The 24,511-nt window shown below is 43.8% G+C and overlaps 1 protein-coding gene across 2 annotated transcripts in view; it reads right to left on the minus strand.

Annotated features, from left to right (window-relative positions):
- Nucleotides 1-24,511, minus strand: part of LOC134212897 (serine/threonine-protein kinase 32B-like) — a 219,275-nt gene that overhangs the window by 147,607 nt on the left and 47,157 nt on the right. The gene's annotated exons all lie outside the window — the stretch shown is intronic.

Raw genomic sequence — 24,511 nt, forward strand, 5'->3', positions numbered from 1 at the left:
CCACGCATTTTGCTTGTCTTGCTATTTTCGACGGGTTAAATAACGTCCCATAATAAAATAGAATTCACTCAATAAATACCTTTGGAATGAAGGCGGCAAATAAATCCACCCAACGGAAAATTCCGGCATCCATAATTATTGTAGTATTGGAAACGAAATCAAATCAGTTTCTCAGTAAGAGCCACAGAAAAAGCTTTTTTTAGACAAATTTATTGTAATAAGCTGCGCTACAACTTTGTAGAACATTGCATGTCCCTATTCAGCAAAAAAAAACTTGTTTCTTTGATAACACCAAAATAATAGCCTTACTATTCCGAGCAGCTTTGTAGAAGAACTTTTTTTTTCTTAATAAAAAATAGTTTTGGCGTAAAATGCATCTTTCCGCGTAAATCTGTATCCTGAACCACAGTACAGTAAATGGATCACAATTCTGCGTGAATAGCATACAAGTGTTTCTGTGTTGGTGGGTCGGCCACAAGAAGTAGAGTGTTATTGTAGATCTGATAATTTTGCGATGTGGAACGCTTGCATTCGTGAGGTATTTCTCTGCGTTGGTAGGACGCCCGCAAGAAAAATGGTGTAATTGGCAATCGTAATGAACACAATTCTGCATGGTGGAACGCTCGTATTCGTGAGGTTTTTCCTCTGCGTTTGTGGGACGCCCGCAAGTAGAATAGTGTTATTGTGGAATGACCACAATTTTGCGTGGTAGGACGCCTGTATTCATAAGATTCTTCCTCTGCATTGGTGGGACGCCCGCAAGAAGAATGGTGTTACTGTGAATCGTAATGATCACAATCCTGCGTTTTGGGACGCTCGTATTCATGAAAGTCTTCTTTTGCGTTGGTGAGACGCCCGCAAGAAGAATGACGTTATTGTGGATCATAATGATCACAATTCTGCGTGGTGGGACGCTCGCATTCATGAGATGCTTCGCGCCAGGAGTCTCTCTGGAAGTTCGCCAAGAATCCCTTTAGAAGTTCTTCCAGAAATCTAACCAAAAGATTATCCTGGAGACTCTTCAGAAGTCCCGCCGAGAATTCCTCCGGAAGTTCCTTAAGGATTTTCTTCCGAATTTCCGCCAGGAGTTCCTCTGGAAGAACGGTCATGGGTTTATGTGGAACTTTCGCCAAGAAACCCTCCGGAAGTTCCGTCAGGAATTTCTGTGGAAGTTCCGACAGTTATTCTTCCGGAAGATCCGCCAGAAATTCCTCAGGAAGCTCCTCCAGAAATCGCTCCGGAAGTATCACCAAGAATCCATCCGAAAAATTCGTCTGGATTTCCTTCTGACGTTCTGCTAGAAATTCCTCCGAAAGATCCACCATGAATCCCTCAGGAAGTTCCACCAAGAATTCCTCCGGAAGTTCCTTAAGGATTTTCTTCCGAAGTTTCGCTAGGAGTTCCCCTGGAAAATCCGACAGGAGTTTCTCTGGAAGTTCCGCTAGGAGTTACTCCGGAAATTTCACCAGGAATTCGACGCTCCTCTAGGAATCCCTCCTGAAGTTGCGTCAAAAATCTCTTCGGAAGTTCCTCCACCAATCTCTCCGGAAGATTCTCCAGGAACCCTCCGGAAGTTCTGCCAAGAATCCCTCCGAAAGCTCCGTCAGTGTTTCCTACTGAAGTTCCGATAGGAATTCCTCCAGAAGATTCAGCAGGAGTTTTTTAAGTTCTGTCAGGAATTACTCCATAAATTCCGCCTGGAATTCCTGTAGACGATCCTCTAGGAATCCCTCCGGAAGTTCCACCAAAAATTCCTCCGGAAGTTCCACCACGAATCAATCCGGAAATTCCATCAGGAATCCCTCCGAAAGTTCCTCCAGGAATCTCTCTGAAAACTCCGCCAAGAATTTCTCCGAAATTTGCGTCAGGATTTCCTTCTGAAGATCCGCTAGAAACTCTTCCAGAAAATCCGCCAAAAGTTTCTCTGGAATCGTTGCTAGGAATTCCTCCGAAAATTTTGCCTGGAATTCCTCCGCAAGTTCCTCCAGGAATCCCTCGGAAATTGCGCCAAGAATCCTTTCGGGCCTTCCTCCAAAAATCCCTACGGAAGATCCTTCAGGAATCCCTCTAAAAGTTCCTCCAGGAATCCCTCTGGAAGTTCCGCCAAGAATCCCTTCGAAAGATCCGTCAGGAATTCCTTCTGAAGTTCCGCTATGAATTCCTCCAGTAGATCCGGCAAGAGTTTCTCTGGAAGTTCCGCCAGGAATCCCCTTGGAAGTTGCGTCAAAATCCCTCCGGAAGTACCTCCATGAATCCCTCCGAAAGCTCCGCCAAGAATCCCTCAGGAAATTCCGTCAAGAAACCCCCCGGAAATTTCGTCTGAAGTTCCACCAGAAATTCCTCCGGAAGTTCCTCCAGGTATCCCTTTGGAAGTTCCGCCAAGAATCCCTTTCCTCCAGCAATCCCTCCAGAAGTTCAGGATTACCCTCTGAAATTCCTCCAGAATATCCGCTAGGAGTTTCTCTAGAAGTTGTGCCAAAAACCCTCCGGAAGTTCCATCCGAATTTCATCAGGAAATCCTCCGGCACATCCGCGAAGAATCACTCCGAAAGTTTCATCAGGATTTCCTTCTGAAGATCCGCCAAGAATCTTTTCGGAAGTTCCCCCAAGAATCTCTCCAAAAGTTCCTTAAGGATATCCTCTGAAGTTTCGCTAGAAATTTCTCCAGAAGATCTGGAAGGTCCACCAGGAGTTTCTCTGGAATTTCCGTCAGGAATTACTTCAAAAATTCAATCAGGAATTTTTCGGGAAGTTCCTCCAGGAATCCCTCCGAAAGCTCCGTCTGGATTTCCTTCTGAAGTTCCGCTAGAAATTCCTCCAAAAGATCCGCCAGGAAATACTCCGAAAATTCCGCTAGGAATTCCTTCGGAAGTTCCCCTAGAAATCCCTCCGGAAGTTGCTCCATGAATCCCTCCGAAAGTTCCTCCAGAAATCCTTCCCGAAGCTCCGCCAAAAACCCCTGCGGAATTCCGCCAAGAATTCCTCCTGAAATTCCGTCAGGCATCCCTCCGGAAGTTCCTCCATGAATCCCACTGGAAGTTCCGCCAAGAATCCCTCCTATAGTTTCTTCAAGAATTACTTCTGAAGTTCCGTTCGGAATTTCTCCAGAAGTTCCGCCAGGAATTCTGTCAGGATTTTCTTCTGAAATATCTTCAGGAATCCTGAAGATCATCCAAAAATCCCTTCGAAAGTTGCGCCAAGAATCCCTTCGAATGTTGCGCCAAGAATCCCTTCGGAAGTTCTTTAAGGATTTCCTTCTGAAGTTCCGCCAGGAATCCCTTCGGAAGTTTCGCCAAGTAACCCTCCAAAAGTTCCGTCAGGATGTCCTTCTGAAGTTTCGCTAGGAGTTCTTCTGAAAGGTCCGCCAGGAGTCTCTTTGGAAATTCTGCCAGGAGTTACTCCGGAAATTCCGCCAGGAATTCCACTGGAAGATCCTCTAGGAATCCCTCCGGAAGTTGTGCCAAGAATCCCTCCGGAAGTTCCTCCACGAATCTCTTCCGAAGATCCTCCAGGATTCTCTCCGGAAGTTCCTCCATGAATCCCTCCGGAAGCTCCGCCAAGATTCTCTCGATAAATTCCGCCAAGAATCCCCCCGGAATATTTGTCTGAAGTTCCACCAGAAATCCCTCCGGAAATTCCACCAGGTATCCCTTTGGAAGTTCCGCCAAGAATCCCTTCAAAAGTCCCGTCAGTATTTACTTCTGAAGGTCCGCAAGGAATTCTTCCGGAAGATCATCCAGAAATCTCTCCGAAAGCTGCACCAAGAAGCTCTCCGGAAGTTCCTCCATAAATCCCTCCAAAAGATCCTCCAGGAATCCCTCCAGAAGTTCAGGATTCCCCTCGGGAATTCCTCCGGAAGATCCGCTAGGAGTTTCTCTGGAAGTTCCGCCAAAACCCCTCCGGAAGTTCAGTCGGAATTTCGTTCTGAAGTTCCGCTAGGAGTTTCACCGGAAGATCCGCCAGATATTTATCCAGATCCGCCAAGAATCGATCCGAAAGTTTCATCAGGTTTTCCTTTTTAAAATCTGCCAGGAATTCTTTCGTAAGTTCCACCAAGAATCTCTCTAAAAGTTGCGTAAAGATAACCTCTGAAGTTTCGCTAGAAATTCCTCCAGAAGATCTGGAAGGTCCACCAGGAGTTTCTCTGGAATTTCCGTCAGGAATTACTTCAAAAATTCAATCAAGAATTTTTCGGGAAGTTCCTCCAGGAATCCCTCCGGAAGTTACGCCAAAAATCCCTCCGAAAGCTCCGTCAGGATTTCCTTCTAAAGTTCCGCTACAAGTTCCTCCAGAAGATCCGCCAGGAAATACTCCGGAAATTCCGCTAGGACGATCCTCCAGAAATCCCTCCGGAAGTTCCTCCAGAAATCCTTCCCGAAGCTCCTCCAAGAACCCCTGTGGAAGTTCCACCAAGAATCCCTCCTGAAATTCCGCCGGCATCCCTCCAGAAGTTCCTATATGAATCCCTCTGGAGATTTCACCAAGAATCCCTCCCATAGTTTCGTCAAGAATTCCTTCTGAAGTTCCGTTCGGAATTCCTCCAGAAGTTCCGCCAGGAATTCCGTCAGGATTTTCTTCTGAAGTATCACCAAGAATCCGGAAGATCCTCCACAAATCCCTCCGAAAGTTGCGCCAAGAATCCCTTCGGACGTTCCTTAAGGATTTCCTTCTGAAGTTCCGCCAGGAATCCCTTAGGAAGTTTCGCCAAGTAACCCTCCAAAAGTTCCGTCAGGATTTCCTTCTGAAGTTTCGCTAGGAGTTCCTCTGGAAGGTCCGCCAGGAATCTCTTTGGAAATTCCGCCAGGAGTTACTCCGGAAATTCCGCCAGGAATTCCACTGCAAGTTCCTCTAGGAATCCCTCCAGAGGTTCCTCCACGAATCTCTCCGAAAGATTCTCCAATAATCTATCAGGAAGTTTCGCCAAGAATCCTTCCGGAAGTTTCGCCAAGAATCCCTCCGGAAGTTACGTCAGAATTTCCTTCACCCCTTCACGCAGAACTTCACGCTAGGAATTCCTCCGGAATATCCTCCAGGTATTTCTCAGGAAGTTCCGTCAGGAATTCCTTTTGAAATTTCGCTAGAAATTCCTACAGAAGATCGGCCAGGAATTACTCCGAAAATTCCGCTAGGAATTGCTTCGAAAGTTCCACCATAAATCACCCCGGCAGTTACGCCAAGAATCCCTCCAATAGTTCCGTCATAAATTCGTTCTTTCCGTTAGGAATTCCTCCAGAAGATAGGCCAGGAATCCCTCCGGGAGTTGCGCCAAGAATCCCTCCGGAAATTCCATCAACATTTTCTTCTGAAGTTTTTCCACGAATTCCTCCGGACGGAAGTCCTACAAGAATCCCTCTGGAAGTTCCTCCATGAATCCCTCTAGAAGTTCCGCCAAGAATCCCTCGAGAAGTTCCTCCAGGAATTCCACCGAAAGTTCCAGATTTCCTTCTGAGGTTCCGCCAGGAACTCCTCCGAAAGATCCGCTAGGAGTTTTTCTGGAAGTTCTGCCGCAAATCCCTCCAGAAGTTTCCAGGAATTTTTCTGGAAGTTCCTTTTGGAATTACTCCGGAAGTTCCACCAGGATTTCCACCGGAAGTTTCTGTAGGACTCCCTTCGGAATTGCGCCAAGAAACCCTTCGGAAGTTCCTTAAGGATATCCTTCTGATGTTTCGCCAGGAATACCATCAGAAGTTCCGCCATGAATCCCTCCAAAAGTTCCGTCAGGATTTCCTTCTGAAGTTTCGCTAGGAGTTCTTCTGATGGGTCCGCCAGGAGTTACTCCGGAAATTCCGCCTGGAATTCCACCGGAAGTTCCTCTGGGAATCCCTTCGGAAGTTGCACTACGAATTCCTCCGGAAGTTCCTCCACGAATCTCTTCGGAAGATCCTCCAGGAATCTATCTGGAAGTTCCGCCAAAAATCTCTTCGGAAGTTCCGCCAAGAACCCCTCCGGAAATTTCGCCAGGATTACCTTCTCAAATTCCGCCAGAAATTTCTCCTGGCGATTCGCCAAGAATCGCTCCGGAAGTTCCTTAAGGATTTCCTTCTGAAGTTCCGCTAGAAAATCCTGAAGTTCCGCTAGAAATTCCGTTAGGAATTCCTTCAGAAGATAGGCCAGGAATCCCTCCGGAAGTTGCGCCAAGAACCCCTCCGGAAATTTCGTCAGCATTTTCTTCTTAAGTTTTGCCAGGAAATCCTCCGGAAGTCCTCCAGGAATCCCTCTGAAAGTTCTGCGAAGAATCCCTCCAGAAGTTCCGCCAAGAATCCCTCGAGAAGTTCCTCCAGGAATTTCTCCGAAACATTCAGATTTCCTTCTGAGGTTCCACCAGGAACTCCTCCGAAAGATCCGCTAGGAGTTTTTCTGTAAGTTCTGCCGCAAATCCCTCCAGAAGTTTCCAGGAATTTTTCTGGAAGTTCCTTTTGGAATTACTCCGGAAATTCCACCAGGATTTCCACCGGAAGTTTCTGTAAGACTCCCTTCGGAATTGCGCCAAGAATCCCTTCGGAAGGTCCTTAAGGATATCCTTCTGAAGTTTCGCCAGGAATACCATCAGAAGTTGCACCAAGAATGCCTCCAAAAGTTCCGTCAGGATTTCCTTCTGAAGTTTTGATAGGAGTTCCTTAGGAAGGTTCGTCAGGAGTTTCTTTGGAAATACCGCCAGGAATTCCACCGGAAGTTCCTCTAGGAATCCGGAAGTTACGCCAAGAATCCCTCCGGAAGTTCCTTCACGAATCTCTCCCGAAGATCCTCCAAAAATCTCTCTGGAAGTTCCGCTAGGAATCCCTTCGGAAGCTCCGCCAAGAATTCCTCCGGAAATTTCGCCAGGATTACCTTCTCAAATTCCGCCAGAAATTTCTCCGGACGATTCGCCAAGAATCCCTCCGAAAGTTCCTTAAGGATTTCCTTCTGAAGTTCCGCTAGAAAATCCTCCAAAAGATCCGCCAGGGGTTTCTCTGGAAGTTCTGCCAGGAATTACTCCAGAAATTCCGCTAGACATTCCTTCGGAAGTTCCTCCAGAAATCCTTCCGTGAGTTCCAAGAATCCCTCGGGAAGCTCCATCAAGAATTTCTTCTGAAGTTCCGCTAGGAATTCCCCCAGAAGATCTGCCAGAAGTTTCTCTGGAAGTTCCGCCAGGGGTTACTCCGGGAATTCCGCCAGGTATTCCACCGGAAGTTCCTCTAGGAATCCCTCCGGAAGTTGTGCCAAGAATCCTCCGGAAGTTCCACCACGAATCACTCCGGAAGATCTTCAAGTAATCTATCTGGAAGTTCCGCAACGAATCCCTCAGGAAGTTCCGCCAAGAATCCCCCGGAAGTTCAGTTAGGATTCCCTTCACGCCTTCACGCGGAACTACACGCTAGGAATTCTTCCGGAATAACCACCAAGAGTTTCTCTGGAAATTCCGTCAGGAATTACTTAGAAAGTTCAGTCAGGAATTTTTCCGGAAGTTCCTCCAGGAATTCCTCCGGAAATTCCACCAAGAACCCCTCCGGAAATTGTGTCAAGATTTCCTTTTGAAGTTCCACCAGGAATTTCTTCGGAAGATACGCGAAGAATCCCTCCGAAAGTTCCGTCACGATTTCCTTTTGAGGTTCCGCTAGAAATTCCTCTAGAAGATCCACCAGGAATTAATTCCGTCATAAATTTCTCTTGAAGTTCCGTTAAAAGTTCCGCCAGGAATCTCTCCGGAAGTTGCGCCAGGAATCCCTCCGGAAATTCCGTCAGGATTTTCTTCTGAAGTTTCGCCAGGAATTCCTCTGGAAGTTTCTCCAAGAATCCTTCTGGAAGTTCCGCCAAGAATCATTCGGAAGTTCCTCCATGAATCCCTCCGGAAGATCCTCCAAAAATCTCTCCGGGAGCTCCTCCAAGAATCCCTCAGGAAGTTCCGCCATAAATCTCCTCGGAAGTTGCGTTAGGAATACCTCTAGAAGTTTCTTCATGAATCTCTCCTGAAGATCCTCCAGGAATCCATCCGGAAGCTCCACCAAGAATCCCTCCAGAAGATTCTCCAGAAATTTTGCCAAGAATCGCTCAGGAAGTTCCTCCAGGAATCCCTCAGAAACTTCAGGATTTCCTTCTGAAGTTCCGCCAGGAACTCCTCCGAAAGATCCGCTAGGAGTTTTTCTGGAAGTTCCGCCAAAAATCCCTCCAGAAGTTTCCAGGAATTTCTCTGAAAGTTCCTTTTGGAATTACTCCGGAAGTTCCACCAGGATTTCCACCGGAAGTTTCTCCAGAACTCCCTCCGGAAGTTGCACCAAGAATCCCTTCGGAAGTTCCTCAAGGATTTCCATGTGTAGTTCCGACAGGAATCCCTTTAAAAGTTCCGCCAGGAATTCCTCCAAAATTTCCGTAAGGATTTCCTTCTGAAATTTCGCTAGGAGTTCCTCTGAAAGGTCAACCAGGACTTTCTTTGGAAGTTCTGCCAGGAGTTACTGCGGAAATTCCGCCAGGCATTTTAACGGAAGGTCCTCTAGGAATCCCTCCGGAAGTTCCTCCACGAATCTCGCCCGAAGATCCTCCACGAATCTATCAAGAAGTTCAGCCAAGAATCCCTCCAAAAGTTCCGCCAGGAATCCCTCCGGAAATTCCGTCAAGATTTCCTTCACGCCATCATGCGGAACTACATGCTAGGAATTCCTCCGGAATATCCGCCAGGAATTTCTCTGGAAGTTCCGTCAGGAATTACTTCGAAAATTCCTCCAGGCATTCCTCTGGAAGTTCCGCCAAGAGTTTCTCCAAAGTTTCCGCCAGGATTTCCTTCTGAAGCTCCGCTTGAAATTTATCCAGAATATCCACCAGGAGTTTCTCTGAAATTTCCACCAGGAATTCTTCCGAAAATTTCGCCAAGAATTCCTCTGGAAGTTCCGCCAAGAATCCCTCCGGAAGTTTCTCCATGAATCCCTCCGGAAGATCCTTCACAAATCCCTCCGGAAGTTTCTCCATGAATCCCTCCGGAAGATCCTTCACAAATCCCTCCGGAAGATGCGCCAAGAATCTTTCCGGAAGTTCCGTCAAAAATTTCTTCTGAAGTTCCGCTTAGAAATCCTCCAGAAGATCCGCCAGGAGTTTTTCTGGAAGCTCTGCCAGGAATTACTTCGCAATTCCTCCTTCGGAATCCCTCCGGAAGTTGCGCCAAGAATTCCTCCGGAATTTCCTCCATGAATCCCTCCGGATTCCTTTCTGAAGTTTCGTCGGGAACGAGCGTCCGGGTGTACCTCCGACGACGACGATTGACCGCCAGGACCGACCCTTTGGGCACTGTTTCGTCCTGGTAGGGCTTGGATAGAACTAATAAGGGCTTGGAAAGAACGTCCCATGAGGAAGTTTCGGACAAAGGCCAAAGGCGATTCACCAACCTCTCGACCACCTTGGAGACGCAGGAGGTCAGGGAGATTTACCGGTATTTAGAGGCATCTCGGCAGGAGACACTTTTCTTCGGTATGGAAATGACGAGACTAAGCCGCCATTCGTCCGGGAAAGTTTGGTCAAGCCAGGACCGACGCGAAAACTAAGGATTTTATTAGCTAAAATTGCGAAAATGTTTTTAAAGAATCTTTAACACTTTTTTTCGTCAAGTGTTTTTGGGGTTCTTAAAATGGTTTGAGACCCAGCACCGTTCTAGAAGGGAGGGCTCCCATACACACATTTCTGCATAACTCGAGAATTAATCAAGCAAATGTAATATTTCTGTGGTGGTTTGAAACCCCTTCCCTTCTAGAAAAGGAGGCTCCCAAATAAAGAACCAGAAATTTCTTATCAGAACTTATCAGAGAATAAATGAATTGTAGGCGAAACGAAGTTCGTCGGGTCTGCTAGTTCCGAATAAAAACTGACAAAGGTTCGGCATTTTCAGAAAAATATTTAATGAAGCGATCATTTGAATATGCATCCCAATATGAATGCAGAACAAGTTGCTAAAAACATTTTTCTCATTATGGAACGTTTATATTTCCGCCGCAAGTTTCATTTTTTTTGCTCCGGGCATGCCAGCATAAATCATCCGGCCAAATTGGCCAAATAAGGCTCCCCCATCATCGGTGAAGTGGCGGTAGGTGGGTGAGAACCACGTCAGCAAGAGAGAAAAAAAACACATTCCACGATACGCGGCTTGTCGTTGCTGGAAAGTGGTGGATACTGTTTTTCCGGTGAATACTAATGGGAAGAGGGAATTATCATAAAATTTAATGTTCTCCCACAACACGTGGTGCGCCGGCGAAAAGGTCGAAAAGCCCCGACCGTTCCAGGAAAAAAACGAGATGGAAATTAGGTGCGGAACGAAAGATATCCAAACCATGCCTGTATGCCCGAAGCTTTGCGATGCTGAAAATGGAGTTCGGAAGTGAGGCGGATGACGGAACTGAATTGAAGTTAATTTTCACACTCCGCGCCTGTTTCCCGTCCGTCACCCTTGGTTCGACTCGAATGTAATCAAGCTCATCGTTGATTTATTCATGGGACCACACCTGAAAGCTTTAGGGGCCCTCCTTAGCCGTGCGGTAAGATGCACGACTACAAAGCAAGACCATGCTGAGGGTGGCTGGGTTCGATTCCCGGTGCCGGTCTAGACAATTTTCGGATTGGAAATTGTCTCGACTTCCCTGGGCATAAAAGTATCATCGTGTTAGCCTCATGATATACGAATGCAGAAATGGTAACTTGGCTTAGAAACCTCGCAGTTAATAACTGTGGAAGTGCTTAATGAACACTAAGCTGCGAGGCGGCAATGTCCCAGTGGGGGATGTAATGCCAATGAAGAAGAAGAAGAACACCTGAAAGCTTCCGAGCACTTTACTGTACAGTGAACCTCCCAAATAGAGTTCTCACTGAATTGGATATTTAGGAATTTTCCTGGCAATAGATGCTCCATGTCGCACGTAGGTAATTGCATACTTCTCGGGTGCAACTGTCGTCCGGAAATTGGGCGCTCCGGTTGTTGTGCGCTACCGTAGGACACCGAACTAAGTTGCGAATTAGTTACCGAACTAATTCCACTCTCTAATTGGATTACCCTGTCCGAGTGCTATGATCTGGACCGAACCGAGCCGGACGGGAGATGCCGACAGAGGGTGTCAATTGACTTCGAACGACGACCGACTAACAACCGACCGTTGACTCGGAGGGAATGAATTATTTACGAGCAACACTCACTCGAATTGTGATTACTTATCATCGTCTCGTCACCAGCTTTGTCTTCAGCTTCGTTCTCGTTTGCTATCCGAGAATGGACTTTCTCCGCGCAAACACAGAATGCTTCCTTGAAGATAAGCAATCATGGCTCATCAAAATTGGTCGAGATTGGATTTCAGATTTCAGATGCCGCTCTTAGGAATCTCATCATCTAGCAATTTAGTCGCATTTGTATTGATTGGGTCGCATGAGTTTCGCTGGAAGAACTTAGAAGAAATTATGCAACACAATTTTTCTATTTTCTTCTGAGATTTTTGTTTGATGAGAAAGTGGAAGTCTTCACCACTTCCTTCGGAAGTTTTCCCAACTTCCTGGGGAAGTTTTCCCAACTTCCTGGGGAAGTTTTCCCAACTTCCTGGGGAAGTTTTCCCAACTTCCTGGGGAAGTTTTCCCAACTTCCTGGGGAAGTTTTCCCAACTTCCTGGGGAAGTTTTCCTAACTTCCTGTGGAAGTTTTCCCAACTTCCTGGGGAAGTTTTCCCAACTTCCTGGGGAAGTTTTCCCAACTTCCTGGGGAAGTTTTCCCAACTTCCTGGGGAAGTTTTCCCAACTTCCTGGGGAAGTTTTCCCAACTTCCTAGGGAAGTTTTCCCAACTTCCGGGGGAAGTTTTCCCAACTTCCGGGTGAAGTTTTCCCAACTTCCTGGGGAAGTTTTCCCAACTCCCGGGGAAGTTTTCCCAACTTCCTGGGGAAGTTTTCCCAACTTCCTGGGGAAGTTTTCCCAACTTCCTGGGGAAGTTTTCCCAACTTCCTGGGGAAGTTTTCCCAACTTCCTGGGGAAGTTTTCCCAACTTCCTGGGGAAGTTTTCCCAACTTCCTGGGGAAGTTTTCCCAACTTCCTGGGGAAGTTTCCCCAACTTCCTGGGGAAGTTTTCCCAACTTCCTGGGGAAGTTTTCCCAACTTCCTGGGGAAGTTTTCCCAACTTCCTTGGGAAGTTTTCCCAACTTCCTGGGGAAGTTTTCCCAACTTCCTGGGGAAGTTTTCCCAACTTCCTGGGGAAGTTTTCTCAACTTCCTGGGAAGTTTTCCCAACTTCCTGGGGAAGTTTTCCCAACTTCCTGGGGAAGTTTTCCCAACTTCCTGGGAAGGTTTCCCAACTTCCTGGGGAAGTTTTCCCAACTTCCTGGGGAAGTTTTCCCAACTTCCTGGGGAAGTTTTCCCAACTTCCTGGGGAAGTTTTCCCAACTTCCTGGGGAAGTTTTCCCAACTTCCTGGGGAAGTTTTCCCAACTTCCTGGGGAAGTTTTCCCAACTTCCTGGGGAAGTTTTCCCAACTTCCTGGGGAAGTTTTCCCAACTTCCTGGGGAAGTTTTCCCAACTTCCTGGGGAAGTTTTCCCAACTTCCTGGGGAAGTTTTCCCAACTTCCTGGGAAGTTTTCCCAACTTCCTGGGGAAGTTTTCCCAACTTCCTGGGAAAGTTTTCCCAACTTCCTGGGGAAGTTTTCCCAACTTCCTGGGGAAGTTTTCCCAACTTCCGGGGGAAGTTTTCCCAACTTCTGGTGGAAGTTTTCCCAACTTCCTGGGGAAGTTTTCCCAACTTCCTGGGGAAGTTTTCCCAACTTCCTGGGGAAGTTTTCCCAACTTCCTGGGGAAGTTTTCCCAACTTCCTGGGGAAGTTTTCCCAACTTCCTGGGGAAGTTTTCCCAACTTCCTGGGGAAGTTTCCCAACTTCCTGGGGAAGTTTTCCCAACTTCCTGGGGAAGTTTTCCCAACTTCCTGGGGAAGTTTTCCCAACTTCCTGGGGAAGTTTTCCCAACTTCCTGGGGAAGTTTTCCCAACTTCCTGGGGAAGTTTTCCCAACTTCCTGGGGAAGTTTTCCCAGCTTCCTGGGGAAGTTTTCCCGGCTTCCTGGGGAAGTTTTCCCAACTTCCTGGGGAAGTTTTCCCAACTTCCTGGGGAAGTTTTCCCAACTTCCTGGGGAAGTTTTCGCAACTTTCTGGGGAAGTTTTCGCAACTTCCTGGGGAAGTTTTCCCAACTTCCTGGGGAAGTTTTCCCAACTTCCTGGGAAGTTTTCGCAACTTCCTGGGAACTTTTCCCAGCTTCCTGGGGAAGCTTTTCCCATCTTCCTAGGGAAGCTTTTCCCTTTTTCCTGGGAAGTTTTCCCAGCTTCCTGGGGAAGTTTTCCCAGCTTCCTGGGAAGTTTTCCCAACTTCCTGGGGAAGTTTTACCAACTTCCTGGGGAAGTTTTCCCAACTTCCTGGAGAAGTTTTCCCAACTTCCTGGAGAAGTTTTCCCAACTTCCTGGAGAAGTTTTCCCAACTTCCTGGGGAAGTTTTCCCAACTTCCTGGGGAAGTTTTCCCAACTTCCTGGGGAAGTTTTCCCAACTTCCTGGGGAAGTTTTCCCAACTTCCTGGGGAAGTTTTCCCAACTTCCTGGGGAAGTTTTCCCAACTTCTTGGGGAAGCTTTCCTAACTTCCTGGGAAGTTTTCCTGGGAAGTTGTTTTTTCAATTATTTTTATTTCTTCGTAGGGTAGCTCTCTGCATTTTCTGCACGGTTAAATATTATGTTCGTTTTCTGATTTTCTAACAAGTACACTTTCACGTAACAAATCTTCAAAAGCTTGTCGTTTTAAACTGATTATCGCAAACGCCTCGCTACGAACTCAGCTTAACAACTACCCACAAACAGGAACAATTATATTTTCCTTGCCACAGGACAACGTTTTCCGACATAACCGGCACTCATCGTCGTGTTGGGACTTGTGAGGAAAGTACAAATTCAGGTCATACATCACCACCAACCAACCCATGGAACGGAGCTGTTCACCCCGACTCACTTTGATAAATTAGTAAATAAAGTTATTTATGTACAGCAACACCCGTGCCCATATCAGATCGTCGGAGACAATGGTAGCAAGGACGACGGCAATGATGACGCCGAGAACGATATCATGTGACCATCGTCTTGGGCATGATGGTGGCGTGCAAGCACAGTTAGTGTACCGCCTTCGAGAAGCAGCCTCATGTGCGACGTGCGTGCATGTATCGATGATAGCCTGGTGCTGCTTGGTGGGGTCTTCAGGGGTCGGGGTTGATGTCGAGTGTTGTGTACGGAAAAATATTACACTCATCTGGTTCGCACTCATGGGAGCATTGTTGCGCTGTAATTTTGCGTAGTGCTGATGAAGATGAAGAAGCAAGCACCTAATAGGAAACTTAGGGGAACAATGCTTCATTCGTGACGAACGTCACTGCCACCCGCACACTTTCTAATTTATGAAGCTATTATGGGATGACGAAGGAACAATGTGTCACAAAGTGCACTTGGCATGGTGCTCTTTGAACCTGCTGGCGTGCGCTGTATTTCGCAATTATTTCTGCTATGTAGACAGCTGTTTTCCGTCAGTTTGCGAAATAAGAGATAAGTTTCATTCAAACTTTGCTGTCTTCTACAGAGTTTCATCAACAACCGTTTATGTCAACTTTTCAGAAATAATTTGGCAGCATACTTCTCGTATTTTCCCGTTTTTAAAGTGGAAAGATGAAATTTTCCGCATACCTTGAATATCAACTGTCTAGATGCAAGTGGAAAAAGTTAGTTTAGAAGTACATGACTCAAAATACAAAAATTCACTCCATCGCTGGATCTGAACTGTGAATCTGTACTTTTTGTTAGTGTTGGATTATTGGAACATAACAGCAAACGCAAATTTCTTCGCTGAAAAGTAATTTAATCCATCATGACGCAGAACAAGCATTTAACCGGTTGAATTCGGGTAAGCTGAAAGCTGTAGCCATAAATGATTCCTATGCTTCAGTAAGCCATCTTCAAGGTGCGACTGCGACGACAAAGTTTTTAATTCTATTTATCCAAACATTCCCACGGTAATGAAGCGTACGTACGTACGTACCTTAAACAACCACAGCAAACATGGACATGGCTGCTCAACTGATTTTCGCTTCAGAAAGGTGAACGAAATTCTGTAGCAATGAATTGGAAATTCTGAATATGGCAAAGTTTCCTTCTATTGAGGCACTTTGCAGTTGCATCGTTCTCCAAATTTGTTTTCTGGGAAATAAGTTGGGGTGCGGTTTTGATAGATTGTGGCACTCAATATTCAATTTGAATAGACCAGAAAAACATGAATTCCAAGAAGACAAATCTCTAGACAAATGATCATAATGTAGTGACTTATTTTGTGGATTAACAACCGTACTAATGTTACAAGACGGTTTGTCCCGTGTCATCTGCAATCAACGATTCTTGACACCCTGATGGTAAATCAGGTAAGCCAGAAGTAAAAACGTGATAAAATATGGGCCCAATATTCTGCGTTAGGAACACCAACTCTTACAGGTAAATAACAGACTTAAAATTCTGAAAGTCTACCTGTAGTAAGCGATCTGATAAACAATTTTGTATCAGTTTAATAATGTACAGAATAAAAATTCTTCAATTACACAATCAAACATCAATGCCAAAGACTGTCATATGTTTTTTCTATATCAAAGAAAAGCAACATATATCAAAAAAACTTGCACGAAATTCGTTTTTCTAATGTTGATTAAAAATAATCATGAAAATGAAAAATGTTTCAATTAAAATGGATGAATACTAAGTTTCAACTGCAAATGTCTGGCCCTGGTTCCGTCTCGCCAATATCCCACGGTGCATCCCGCGTATCGTTTTCTACTCAGTCACATCGCGCCCACACGCGAAAGCGGCACCACACAGTACAACGCGAACAATATGCTAACGAGGGCATCAGTCAGTCCGCCGTCATTGGATCTAATATGTCCCCATCCAACGGGCAACGAACGGCGCGGCGGCGGTGTCTAACTTACTCGCTGAAACTAGAAGCCCACTAGAATGTGAATAGCGAACCGCAAAGGACGACAATGGAATGCGTGCCGTGACCGCGCGCTCGTTGTCCGGAATGGTGTCCGCACACATCGTGGAGCAGCGGGTCCCGCTTTCAGGGTCCAAACCTCTAATCGTCGTCGCGCTCTGGTTCCGAACCACATCCAGCAGCCGTACGGTTTCGCGGTTCGCTCGATGGTGCCCCACCACAATGTCAGCAGTGGAGAGGCATTATTATCCGTTGGGATTCGTTTGTGTCGAACGGTTTCATATGTAGGCGTTAGATATAATAGACTTTTCCATGTCAGTCAATTGATTATTTAAATCATTGGAAGGGAAATTATGTAAAATTATATTTCTAAATTACATATTGTATTGATTTTGACAGCAAAGAATTGAAAATAGCAGCACTACGATTGACACAACTTTCAAGCTAAACAACAAAATAATAATTTCATTAAAAATCCATCATGCCAAATTTATTGGTACGAAGCAGAATGTTTATCGCACTGTTTCAAATCCCAGGTGTAAGCTCCATTTCACTCCATTTGAATGAATGAATTCACTGACCGGAAATGTAAAACATGTCATTTGAATGTAATACACACTCCATAGTTTATGCGACGAAAAGGAAGTCTTATGGGCCAAACACAATGGATACGTTTGCGTGCATTTTGACAGTTTTTCCATGAGGAAACTGTCAAAACGCATGCAATCATATCAATTGTGTTTGGCCCATTAGCATTAGTTACTCCGCAGTTGTCGGGGTTGTGTGTTGATGTTTATTTGTCGCAGAAGAGTGTCACAATTTATTCTTCCTTGCAAAATATCGGCGACGGTTAATGCTCTGCATACATCCCTTCGGATACACAGAGGTTCTAAGCTGATCAGCTGGCAACGGCTCTCGGGAAGTCCAGGGAAGGTTGCGGAGTGCGTACCGTATAAATCGACGTTGAACGGATTCGATGCGTTCGACACCATTATTATAGTTTGGACTCCAGACCGCAGAGCAGTATTCTAATGTAGATCGCACGAGAGAGCAATACAGTCAGTGTTTTGAAACAGTAGATGTCTGTGAAAGTCTTTGTCACTTTGATCACAAATCCAAGAGACCTGGGTGCTTTATCAACAACCACGGCATACAAAAAACAAGGCAGGCTCATCACGTATGTAAACATTCAGTTTGAATGTAAACATGTGACGTCACTGCTATCTTCGCAGAAGCTGGACCGAGACAATGCTTTACGGTCGCAGCATGCTTACTTTTGTACTCCAACATGTGGCGATAAAATATGCGTCACATTCGAAGTGTCATTTTTCTAACGAGCCTACCTTGTTTTCTGTATACCGTGATCAACAACATATGAAATGTGATCCGAGTATGTCAGTTTGGAATCCAATAGAACATCGAGATCTTTCACACAGTGCACTCTTTCAATAGTCGTTCCGAACAGGCAGCAGTTGAAGGTAATCGATTGTTTCTTCCGAGAAAAAGTTATGATCGAGCATTTTTTCCGGTTAACTACAAGTCGATTTAGATCGCACCAATGAGCGAAAGCATCGATCTGGTCTTGTAGTAAGTGACAATCGGCTATTGAGCAGATGCGCAAAAACATTTTAAGATCATCTGCAAATGATAATCGCGGTCCTTTTAGAACTAGATGTACGTCGTTGAAGTAGAGAAGGAATATCAACGGTCCCAGATGGCTACCCTGCGGTATGCCAGACATCGCAAAGAAGCTTTCCGAGCGACAATCGCCTAGAGCAACTGTCATCTGGCGCTCAGTAAGGTACGAACCAAACCATGCAAGTAGGCTGCCTCCAATTCCCAATCTATCAAGTTTGGCGATCGCAATGCTGTGGTTCAACTTATCAAATGCTGCAGTTAGATCCGTATAAATTACATCTGTTTGATCACAAGCAAGCATACCCGAGCAGGAGAAATTGGCTAAATAATACTTAACTCTGTTATTGATACCTTACTCTGTTACAGGGAATCGAAATTCGAGAAACGCCTAACAACATACCCTTTGTCGTCAACAGAGTTTGTTACTGACAAACGCACCTCGCAACAAGCCTTTAACAGAACCCGAACATAATATGACAAGAATCATTTGCCTTGCATACTCTGATATTTCGAAGAAAACGACGGTAATTCTGTAACCATAGTTAGATTCTCGAATATTTCCATAAAAGCAGAAACTATGATAGCATAAAACCGAAATTTTCTGTAGAGATAATGGAAAATAACGGGATGAAAAGTTAGCAACAAAATTGTCTTCTGTTTGGTTGTTGACAAAAATTTTCGGATCTTTGTCATTATTATCTCCGACAAAAACAAAGCTTTGTCGTTGGTTCTCTTTTGTCACTTGTTTCACTTGCGCATCCAAGAAAAATTGATTCCCTGTCTGTTATTAAATAGCCCTGCATAAGAGGTAAAATACCAGAGGAATAATACCAAAAACTAATATGCAGAATACTTAATCCATAACAAACTCAGTTATTAAATTGAATTTCAATACCAAATGCATAACCAATTATTATTCGTTTGGTATTGAAATACCTAAGCATGGTATGCCTCAAGTATTCTGCATATAAGTTTTTGGTATTATATTTTGGTATTTTACCTCTTATGCAAGGCTAAATCACACCAATTTCTGGTATCGAGGTCGTCGCTCCTGCTCGGGTACTGTCTGTAACGTGTGATGTAAGACACAGTAGATTCGTACCTGTGGAACGTTTTTCCATAAGGCTATGTTGATCGGTACTGATATAATGTTTACAGCGACCATTTAGAGAATCCATGACGACCAGCTCAAACAACTTCGATACAGCGCATAGCGACGTGATTCCTCGATTTTTTTAACTAATTTTATTTGCTAATTATCTAATACATGCATCCATCTCTTAGACTAGGCGTTCCGCGTTTTCTTAACACTATCATCCTTATTTGCTATGTTACTTTTTAGTTATTATTATTACATTTCAAATGCCTCTGGCAGTTAGAATTTTTCCTCTGGTTGAATTGAACCATGTAGGAATTACAATGTTTTCAACTTAAACTGAACTTAATCTATTTTATACTAAGGGTACAAGGAGTTAATCGTTGCAATAGAAGATTGCAACGATTTTTGGCTAAAATTGGAAATTATTTTGTTGGACATTTGTTGCAATGTCTCAATATTAGAAATTCTATGAAGTTCATTGGTACTATACCACGGAGGCAACTTCAGAATCATTTTCAAAATTTTATTTTGAATCCTCTGAAGTGCTTTCTTTCTGGTATTGCAGCAACTAGTCCATATTGGCACAGCATACAACATGGCAGGTCTAAAAATTTGTTTGTGAATCAAAAGTTTGCTCTTAAGACAAAGTTTTGATTTTCTGTTTATAAGTGGATATAGACACTTAATATATTTGTTACATTTGGCTTGAAGGCCTTCAATGTGATTTTTAAAAGTTAGTTTTTGGTCCAGCAGTAGTCCTAAGTATTTGGCTTCGCTAGACCAATTAATTGGAACCCCATTTATAGTGACAATATGTCTGCTAGAAGGTTTCAAATAAGAAGCTCTCGGTTTATGTGGGAAAATTATAAGCTGAGTTTTTGAAGCATTCGGGGAAATTTTCCATATTTGCAAGTAAGTGCAGAAAATATCCAAACTTTTTTGCAATCTACTACAAATGACACGAAGGCTTCGCCCTTTGGCTGAGAGACCTGTGTCATCTGCAAACAAAGATTTTTGACACCCTGGTGGTAAATCAGGTAAGTCAGAAGTAAAAATGTTATACAATATGGGCCCCAGTATGCTGCCTTGGGGGACACCAGCCCTTACAGGTAATCTATCAGATTTAGAATTCTGATAGTTTACCTGCAGTGAGCAATCTGATAAATAATTTTGGATCAGTTTAATGATGTACAGAGGAAAATTAAAATTCATCAATTTTACAATCATCAATTTTTACAAAACCTTCATGCCAAACACTGTCAAATGCTTTCTCTATATCAAGAAGAGCAACTCCAGTCGAAAATCCTTCAGATTTGTTGAGCCGAATTAAATTCGTAACTCTTAATAACTGATGGTTGGTTGAATGCCCATGGCGAAAACCAAATTGCTCATCAGCAAAAAATGGAATTGTCATTAATATGAACCATCATTTCGCCGCCGTACCAAACTGACTATCTACAAAACGCTTTTAAGACCGGTAGTTCTCTACGGACACGAGACCTGAACGATGCTCGTGGAGGACCAACGCGCACTGGGCGTTTTTGAAAGGAAAGTGTTGCGTACCATCTATGGTGAGGTGCAGATGGCGGACGGTACGTGGAGGAGGCGAATGAACCACGAATTGCATCAGCTGTTGGGAGAACCATCCATCGTTCACACCGCGAAAATCGGAAGACTGCGGTGGGCCCGGCACGTAGCCAGAATGTCGGACAGTAATCCGGTGAAAATGGTTCTCGACAACGATCCGACGGGAACAAGAAGGCGAGGTGCACAGCGGGCAAGGTGGATCGATCAGGTGGAGGACGATTTGCGGACCCTCCGCAGACTGCGTGGTTGGCGAAGTGCATCCATGGACCGAGCTGAATGGAGAAGACTTTTATGTGCAGCACAGGCCACTCCGGCCTTAGTCTGATAATAAATAAATAAATAAATGAACTATCATTCTATTTAAAATAATCTTTTCAAACAGTTTGCTTATTGAAGAAAGCAAACTGATTGGGTGATAACTAGAAGCCTCAGCTGGATTTTTGTCCGGCTTCAAAATTGGAACAACTTTGGCGTTTTTCCATTTATCTGGGAAGTATGCCAATTGAAAACATTTGTTAAATAAATTAACCAAAAAGGATAAAGAGCTCTCAGGAAGTTTTTTGATAAGTATGTAGAAAATACCATCATCACCCGGGGCTTTCATATTTTTAAAATTTCTAGTAATAGATCTCACTTCAAACAAATTAGTTCCCAACGAAGGGTTGAAAACATTCTATTAGTTGAGAATGACTTCGAAGCTCCGTGTAACCTGATCCTCAATTGGACTAGTGAGACCTAGACTAAAATTATGGGCACTCTCGAACTGCTGAGCAAGTTTTAGAGCCTTTTCGTCATTTATTAATAAAATTTTATTTCCGTCTTTAAGCACTGGAATTGGTTTTTGAGGTTTTTTAAGAATTTTCGTTAATTTCCAAAAGGGTTTCGAACTGGGATCCAACTGCGAATAGCTTTAATTTCATTTTGCAAAGTTGAATTTAATTTCACATTTAGGAATTACAATACCTCTGGCTTTGACAATTAAATTTGTCAAAGATACGAGCGCATTGTTGTTGTTGTTGTTGTTGTTGTATTTGATTTATTTAGGTGACCTTTTTTAACTTGTTGTCATTTAAGTCACCGGAGGATAAAATTACAATACATTCTTATAACTAGTCACTGTGGATTTATAGTTCGTGTTAGTGGTCCGGGTTCCCGTCAGGTTGGTTGTCTTGATTCCCTTATGCTGCGCAGCTCGGTGGTTGGCTTATTCATCGTGTAAGTATTTTTTGCTGATGCGTTAAATTTCGTGGATCAAATTCGTTTTCGTGAGGTATGATGTTGTTTTTCTAAGTTCATTGATATCGTTTCCTAGGGCCAGGTAGAGTGACTTGGTGATATTTTCTTCGATACGGTGTTTGGTAAATTTGGTGCATTCCAGAATGATCAGAGTCAAAGTCAGCATGAGTTACCAATTAGCCACACAGCTGACTTGAATCCGTTAAAACCAAATCAATTGTCGAAGGATTTCGAGTGGATGAAAAACAAGTTGGGCCATTTTGGATATTGAATAGTATAATATCTTGCAGAACAATCTACAAATAAAATTTTACCGTTGGAATTGCTTTGAGCATTATTCCATGAACGGTGTTTGGCATTGAAGTCACCAATTACGAAGAATTTTGATTTGTTGCGAGTCAGAATTTGAAGATCAGCTTTCAACCAATTCTTTTGCATTGAAAAGGCAAGTAGGTTGCAATGAAGGAAAATTGTCCAAAATTTGTTTCAACAGAAACTCTCAAGGTTTCAAAAACTTTGGTTTCGAACGAAGAAAATAATTTATGTTTGATACGTCTATTAATGACAATGGCGATCCCATCACAGGCGCTGTCAAGACGATCATTACGGTAGATAAAATAATTTGGATCTCTTTTAATGGAGAGTCCTGGTTTTAAATATGTTTCAGTTATAATGGCAATATGCACATTATGAACTGATAGGATCTTCCTTACCCTTTAAAGAGCGGGCATTCCAATTTACAACTTTCACACAATTATTTGGATCCATTAAAACGGAGTCCTATAACATTTTTTTTTGTGTGTACTTTATACCAACCTGAACAGCTTCAGGAATGGTATTTGCTTTGAACATTGCATCAATCATATGATGCAGTTGTTCAGTTAAAAAATCAAAATCGGAAGCAGTCATGCTATCTGAATCGGCAACATGACCGTTATTTTCCGTTGGGACATGGGTATAAACCTCATTTTGAGAAGAGAAATTTTGTCTACCAGCAGCGATGTTTGCATACGTAGGTACATTGGAAAAATTGGAATTTACTAAAGTGCGTGCTACCCGTTGAGGAGCAGCAAAATTTGTTCGTGAATTGTGGTGGGTATGAATTTCTCGACCGGTAACTGGTTTCGAATTTTGAGCGTTTGTAAAATTTCTACCCGTCGAATCTGGGATCCGATTGGAATTTCCCGCCATCAATTTTACACGGGAATTTAAAACTTTTTTGCGTGAAAGACATTCCCAGAAACTGGATTTATGATTTATGATACAATTTGCATATTTAAATTTATTGGAATCTTCTCTCACGGGACATGCCTCCTTATCATGAGAGGTTCCACCACAAATCATGCATTTAGCATCCATGTGACAATGTTTGGTTCCATGACCCCACTTTTGGCACTTACGGCACTGGGTGGGGTTTTGGAAATTTCCCCCAGGCCTGCGGAAATGTTCCCATGTAACACGGACATGGGACATAATACAGGCCGTTTCCAAACTTGTCATATTATTTAGTTCACTTTTGTTAAAATGAACTAAATAAAATTCTTGAGAAATGCTCCTCTGGGGAGTACCAGAGTGAGATTTCTTTTTCATCTTAATTACTTGGACTGGAGAAAACCCAAGTAATTCAGAAATTTCAATTTTAATCTCATCCAGTGATTTGTCGTCACTGGGGAGACCTTTCAAGACGACTTTGAACAATCGCTCAGTTTTGTCGTCGTATGTGAAGAATTTATGGCGCTTCTCAGTTAAATACTGAAGAAGACGTTTGCGATCGTCAAAGGATCCCGGCAAAACGTGGCAGTCACCCTTCCTAGCAATCTGAAATGAAACCTTGATCCCCTGAAGGTTACTCAAAATTTCATTCCTAAAGCCAGAAAACTCGGCAACACAATTGGTGGAATCCTTTGCTTTTTCGCATGAATCGAATCACCTGGGCTAGAGGTAGATTCCATTTGCTCAATTCCATTATTAATCAAATCGAACTGATTGCTCAGTTCGATAGGAGAAGATTTATTTCCGATATTAGAGTTAAAAGGAATATCTGAATTCTCCAGCTTCCTTCTATTTTTTCCGCGCTTTGGCAGGACGGTCTTGAAACCTTGTTTCTTAGAAGGAAGTGGAGAATTCAGAGACTCCCCCTTCATCTTGTTTTTATTAATACTCATTGCTGAGCGTGGAGACGTGACCTTCTAAGAGGCTTTTTTCCAGAACGGTGTCCCTGCAGGATTACCACCGCTTGTCGGAATTTTACTTCCGCAAACGGGTCCAACGTAAAACGAAGGCACGGGTCCTTGCAAAGATCGTAACGGGATCAGTGGGTACAAATAGCGCTGAGAAGCACTGTTGAAATTAAAATAGCTTCGGGTAGTATTAAAAACTTCCTTCAGCAAAGAGAGAAAATAGAACCGCACAGCACGAAAGCACGATGCGGTCTGAATTATAGAGCATTTGTCTTGTTTCCGAACTGCAAGTGCTCCAAAATTTTGTTTTGCCTATACTGCCGCTAACCGCAAGTCGAGCACATCATTATATTGAGCCCCATATACATATGTGCTCGACTTGCGGTTAGCGGCAGTATAGCTATCGATCTGTATCGAAGAAATCGAAGGTCCGGTATTGATTTCCTTAAAACCTTTTTTCTCTTGAAATATGGATACAAAAACTTATGTTGCTTCTCAAGCAAAAGATTCAATTATTCGACTTTTGCAATCAGGGCTCTAATTCACCATAGAAACGGCGTAGTTTTTCGCTAGTATTTGTCAGTATTTTCGGATATCACGGAAAGTTTAGAGTTACTTGCCCCTTGATCCGTACTGTTCGATTACTAGTAAGTAATTAACAGTGTATTAAGTGCACAAAAGTGAAATTATAGTTCTCTTTGATATCGGTGCAGTGTAGTAATAGTTAGAGTTCACTAATAATAGGTTCCGTCGGTTCCGTAACATGTATGTTATGCGAACAGGAGCAGTATAGTAAA

Source organism: Armigeres subalbatus, chromosome 1, assembly GCF_024139115.2.
Source record: "Armigeres subalbatus isolate Guangzhou_Male chromosome 1, GZ_Asu_2, whole genome shotgun sequence".
NCBI classification, from domain to species: domain Eukaryota; kingdom Metazoa; phylum Arthropoda; class Insecta; order Diptera; family Culicidae; genus Armigeres; species Armigeres subalbatus.